A 6,713-nucleotide genomic window follows, 5' to 3' on the forward strand; every position below is an offset into this window, starting at 1 on the left:
ATTGGAAGCAGGTATCATCTATCCCATTTCAGACAGCGAATGGGTTAGCCCAGTACAAGTGGTGCCCAAGAAGTCTGGAGTCACTACATTGAAGAATGAGCATGGAGAGCTCATAGCAACTAGTGTTCAGAATGCTTGGAGAGTCTGCATTGATTACAGGCGTCTCAACTAAGCTACCCGTAAGGATCACTACCCACTTCCATTCATTGATCAAATGCTGGATCGCCTGTCAGGTAAATCACATTATTGCTTTTTAGATGGTTACACAGGTTATTTCCAGATTCATATAGCTCCTGAGGATCAGGAAAAGACCACATTTACATGTCCTTTTGGGACTTATGCTTACAAACGAATGCCCTTTGGCTTGTGCAATGCACCAGCTACTTTCCAAAGGTGCATGATGAGTCTTTTCTCTGATCTTATTGAGGACTGTATGGAGGTTTTTATGGATGATTTTAGCGTTTATGGTGATTCTTTTAGCCTTTGCTTAGATGGATTATCTAGAGTATTAGATAGATGTGTTAATACAAACCTTGTATTGAATTTTGAAAAATGTCATTTTATGGTAAAACAAGGGATTGTATTAGGACATGTGGTATCTAATAATGGCATTTCTGTAGACCCAGCAAAGGTGAATGTTATCTCTAGTCTACCTTATCCCTCTTCTGTGAGGGAAGTCCGTTCGTTCCTTGGCCATGCAGGTTTTTACAGGAGATTTATTAAGGACTTTATTAAGGTAGCACTTCCCTTATCCAGATTACTACAGAAGAATATTGAGTTCGAGTTCAGTGAAGATCGCAAACAAGCGTTTGATAAGCTGAAGGCAGCCCTGACTCGAGCCCCAATTGTGAGAGGACCAGACTGGAGCCAGCCATTTGAAATCATGTGCGATGCTTCCAACTATGCAGTAGGAGCAGCGCTGACTCAGCGTGAAGGTAAGGACCCTTTTGTTATTGCTTATGCGTCTAAGACATTAGACGCTGCCCAGTCCAATTATACTACTACTGAAAAAGAGCTTCTTGCTATTGTTTTTGCTCTGGATAAATTCCGAGCTTATTTACTTGGTACTAGAGTAGTAGTGTATTCGGACCATGCAGCTTTAAAGTATCTATTATCTAAAAAGGAGTCCAAACCAAGGCTTATACGCTGGATACTGCTATTACAAGAATTTGATTTAGAAATAAAGGATAGGAGTGGTAACCAGAATTTAGTGGCAGACCACTTGAGTCGCCTTGAGCACATTAAGGATGATTCTACTCCTATAGATGATAATTTTTCATTTGATAACCTGCAAGCAGTATCTGAGGTGTCTCCCTGGTATGCACCTGTAGCTAATTATCTAGTTAGCCGCACATTTCCTCCTAACTTTTCTAAGCATCAAAGAGACAAGCTGAAAAGCGAGTCTAAATATTATATATGGGATGACCCATATTTGTGGAGATGTGGCGCTGATCAGGTAATTAGACGGTGTGTGCCTCTATCAGAATTCCAGTCCATCTTAGAGGCCTGTCACTCATCTGAGAGTGGAGGACATTTCGGCCCTCAAAGAACTGCTAGAAAAATCTTAAACTGTGAATTCTGGTGGCCTACTCTTTTTAGAGACGCTGCTGAGTTTTGTAAATCTTGTCTCCCATGCCAAAAATTTGGTAATATATCCAGGAGGGATGAAATGCCTCAACAAATTATGTTTTTCTGTGAAATTTTTGATGTTTGGGGCATTGACTTCATGGGTCCATTTCCAAATTCTAATGGACATTTTTATATATTGTTAGCTGTAGATTACGTTTCAAAATGGGTGGAAGCAATTCCTACCCGCACTGATGATGCTAACACTGTTGTTTCCTTTGTGAGAAACTATATTATCTGTCACTTTGGATCCCCACGAGCAATCGTAAGCGATCAAGGAACCCATTTTTGTAACAGGAGACTAATAGGACTAAAGAAATAAAGCGTAACTTGCAGAAGATAGTCAAACCTAATAGAAAAGACTGGAGCACCAGGCTAGAAGATGCACTCTGGGCATATAGAACAGCATATAAAACACCCATTGGGATGAGTCCTTTCCGCTTAGTTTATGGAAAAGCTTGTCATCTCCCAGTTGAAGTGGAGCACAAAGCCTTTTGGGCAGTCAAGGAGTGCAACATGGAAATTGGGAAAGCCGGAGCTGAAAGGAAGTTGTAACTGCAAGAGCTGGAAAGCCTTCGCCTAGAAGCTTATGAGAACTCAAAACTATACAAGGAGAAGATGAAAGCTGTACATGATCAGAACATCAAGAAAAAAGAGTTCCAGCCTGGGGATTTAGTCCTCCCTTACAAATCTCGACTGAGGCTCATGCCAGGCAAATTGAGATCAAGATGGGAAGGTCCATATAGAGTAGAGAAGGCCAAACCATACAGAGTTTATCACCTAAGCCATCCTTCACACTCTGACCTTATCAAAGTTAATGGACACCGTTTGAAGCTATACCATGGCGAGAAGATACAGAAAAATAAGGAGCATGAGATCTTCCTCTTGGAAGATCCCCACATAGCAGAAGATTGAGCTAGTGGAGCGTCCAACTTACGGACGTTAAAGCAAAGTGCTAGGTGGGAGACAACCCACCATGGTATGATCGTTCTTTTCTTTATTTTCAGTTTTTCCTATTCAATAAATCTTCTCTTTATCGGTACTTTCATGTATCTGCATTCACATACTTTTATTTAAAAAAAAATGCCACGTGACGCGACGGTATCAGCGACGCGTCCGCGTCGCAAGGAGAGGGGAGAAAAATAAAAACGAACAGAGAGTCACGTTGGAGCGTGGCTGGAGGCGTGCCAATGTCACCCATGCGGATGCCTGCCCCACGCGTCCGCGTCACCTAGAAATAATGACCTCCCACATGACCGCGTGACCCACGCGGCCGCGTGCCCTGATTTTCGACGTAAAAAGGGTGCACAACAAATTATTGTGCGCGAGTGGTGCTGGATTGGTGCCAATGGCACAATTCTACCCACGCGGACGCATGGCTCACATGTCCGCGTCGTTCCCTTCTGAAGCCCACTCACGCGATCGCATGCCCCATGCGACGCGTCACCCCAAATTTGGCACATATATCAAGTCGAACAGAGAGTTGTGCTGGCGCGAAGCTGCACTCGAGCCAGAAGCAAAACATGGGTCACGCGACCGCGTGACCGACGCGACCGCGTCAACCACCTTAAGCGCAAGTCGCGCGACTGCGTGCCCCATGCGATCGCGTCGCTTGCTTGCGGCGCACAGTTTCTCTAATTTTGCCAAATATCATATCTTTTTCTCTCCAAATCCTATTTTTCTCTTTTCCCTCCTTATGTCTTCCTTCTCTCTTCTTCCATCTATCTCACCTTTCCCTCTTTCTCCCTCACCTCTATTAACAAGGTTTTATTTTCTTCTTCACCCCTTTCTTTTCTATCATTCCTCTTATTTTATATGTTATCTTCTTTTCTTTTTTTTTTCTTTTCATTATTCATATTTTCTTTCTTCTTCTATCCTTTTTACATTGTGTTATCAATTTATGTGAGTCATTATTCTTCATTATATGCTTGTGGATTGTTGCAAATTGTTTGACAATTATATATTATTTTTTTCTTTAAAGGGTTGCTTGCATGTTCACTTTAATACTTTCTATACTTTATTTACCTTGCATGCTATGTGTTTGTGAAAAAGCCCATATGGCATTATGCACTTCTCTATGTTTTTCTCATATTCAATGCTTGCTTTTCACAAATTCCCTTTACTATTCTATTAATTGAATTTAATTGTCAATACAAACGTGATGGTTTGTTACAAAGTAATGCTTGGTCTATGCTACTCATGCCCTTTGCCGGCATGCCAATAAACACCTTGCATTCACTTGTCATCATATGCACTAACTATTTTCCATTAATGATCTTTCCCATGTACTCATGAGCGTGTGTTACCATCATTTACCTTTTAATGTGTATTTATAACCATTATTTTTCGTTCTCTTCATTCCTATATATCTCTTTGAATTCAATTTACTCTCTCTCTTCCCTTTTCAAGATGGCCACCAAGAAAGGAAAAGAGAAATCTACCCCCAAACAATCAAGAAGAAGAGGAACAAAAAGAGCATTAGTGGCAGAGCCTTCTTCAACTGCAGTCAAGCCCTCAACAAAACGAGTTAAGAGGATACACCCCGGACTCCACTTCATTTACCAGCACAGGGAACCATGATGGTCCCGACTGTGGAGATACTGCTACCAGCCCACCCCTGTTCCTGACAGATGGCACCGAGGACGGTGCAAAGCCTTAAGTGTGGGGAGGTCGGTCAGTACCTGACTTCCGGAGGTAATTTCTCTTCCCTAAAATTAGGATATTTAGTTAGATTTTCTTTCCTTTATAGAATAGGATAAATTGCATAGTAATAGGTTAGTTGCATGCATGCTCTACTTGATTGAAAAGACAATAAGTTTCTTCTAAGACTCTATCTTTGGAACAAAATTTCACTAATTTAAAAAAAAAACATTTTTTATGTTAATTTTGCTTGAAGTTGTATTTGGAACATGATTTTTGAGCTAGAAAACACACAACCGGTGAGATTTGAGCCTTTATGAATGGTTACATTATTTAACTATAACTATTTTATTCTTGTGTGTTTACTTCTCTATGATTGTAATCTATATTTTGTTTTATCTTATATGTCCAATATTTATTATATTTGTATGCTTGCATATGATTGAGGCCATTATTTGTTTAGCTTACTTATCCAAATTAAGCCTACCCTTTTAATTACCTTTGTTAACCACTTTGAGCCTTTAAATCCCATTTATTCTATATTTTGCCACATTACTAGCCTTAAGCGGAAAAATAATTATACATCCCAATTTCAATCTTTGGTTAGCTTAAGATAAGAAGTATGTGTGTTATTTAAGTATGGGAAATTGTGGGAACAAAAGAATAATAAGGGAATGAGGATAATATACTGGGAATTTGGATACCTACTCATGTGAAACTATAAGAATAAAAAATCTATGTGCATTGATAAGCTATATTTATTCTTATGTTTCTATGTTTAAAAAAAATCAATCAATAAATAAGGGGACAAAATTACCCCAATGCTGAATTAAGAATTCAAAGATCAATGCACATATGATAAATATTAAAATAAGAGTTGAAACATGAGTATGGAAAGTGAAAGGAAATTCCTGGGTAGCTAGGTGTGAATTCTAAAGTTATATAGAGTATATATATAGGTTATGTTAAAGCTTTGGTTAATTAAAGATTCAAATTATAAGCTTACTTAGCCATATATGCATCCTTACCCTTACCTTGGCCCCGTTACAACCTTGAAAAGACCTCATGATGTTTGCATTGGTATGTTAAATGTTGTTGATTGGTTAGGAGAAGAACAAAAATTAGAAAGCATGATTAGAGAAGGATAGAGTGATTACCCTATACACTAGACAGATTAGAGCGTACATACATCATCAGTGAGGGTTCAATGCTTGAATTTTCATGTTCCCTGCTTTCATAAGCTATCTTCTTGCATTTTTATCTGTCTTACTGTATAATGATAGAATTAGTGGAATTTGATTTGTAACTATTTTGAAGAGCTTATTTACTTTTGATCAAGTGGGCAAGAATCATATAGTTGCATTTATATATATAGGATTGCATTGCATTGCATGAATTTATGCATGTTCATACTTATTTACTTTATCTCCTTCAACTAAGCATGAGGACATGCAAATGTTTAAGTGTGGGGATGTTGATAAACCGCTATTATATGGTTTATATTGTGTTTAATTGTGCGGTTTTATCATGATCCTTACCCACTTATTCATTAATTTAGCATGCATTTATATTTCCTTCCTGAAATTATTACATGATTAAAAACTGCTTCCTAGAGATTTTTAATTATGCGTTTTTACTCTCCTTTATTCCATTCGATGTCGTAATCTGTGTGTTAACCGTTTCAGGCTTTATAGGGCAAGAATGAGTTGGAGATTGGAAAAGAAGCTAGCAAAAATGGAAGGAACACAAGAAATTGAGGAGATGACCAGCGAGAAGCGACGCGGCCGCATGGAGGACGCGACCGTGCGGAAGAGAGCAATTTGCAGCGACGTGGCCGCATAGACGACGCGTCCGCGTGGAAAAGCAGAAACGCGAATGACGCGTCTGCATGAGCGACGCGATCGCGTGACATGCGCGATCTGCATAATCTGCAGAATTCGCTGGGGGCTATTTTGGACCCTATTTTAACCCAATTTTCGGCCCAGAACAGCAGACTAGAGCCAGAGAACATGCGGAAATCAAAAACAACAATTCATTCTACACAGTTTTAGTTTTAAATCTAGCTTTGCTCCTCCCCTAGGTTTTCTCTCTACACATTCATAGTTCTTAGAATTTTAGTTTTTCTTACTTTTTTTGGCATTAGAACACTGAGAAGAGTTATTACCTCATCAAGACTTCGTCATTCTAGTTCGTTTTCTTTACTTGGTTTACTCTTCCATGTTCTTTGCTTTGTTAATTTTACCATTGGAATATTCTTAGGATTATTTAATACAAGGATCAATTTTATTTTTAATTGACTATTTTAATTTTTATTTACAATGTCTTTCTTTAATTTCTTTTCATATGCTATAAATTTTACCTTTACAATGAGTGAGTAGTCCCCTAACTTGATGGGGAGTTGATTGAAAGGAACTCTTGAGTTAGAAAGCTTAAAAGAAAGATTGTAA

The sequence above is a fragment of the Arachis ipaensis genome, chromosome B07, assembly GCF_000816755.2.
Source record: "Arachis ipaensis cultivar K30076 chromosome B07, Araip1.1, whole genome shotgun sequence".
Classification (NCBI taxonomy): domain Eukaryota; kingdom Viridiplantae; phylum Streptophyta; class Magnoliopsida; order Fabales; family Fabaceae; genus Arachis; species Arachis ipaensis.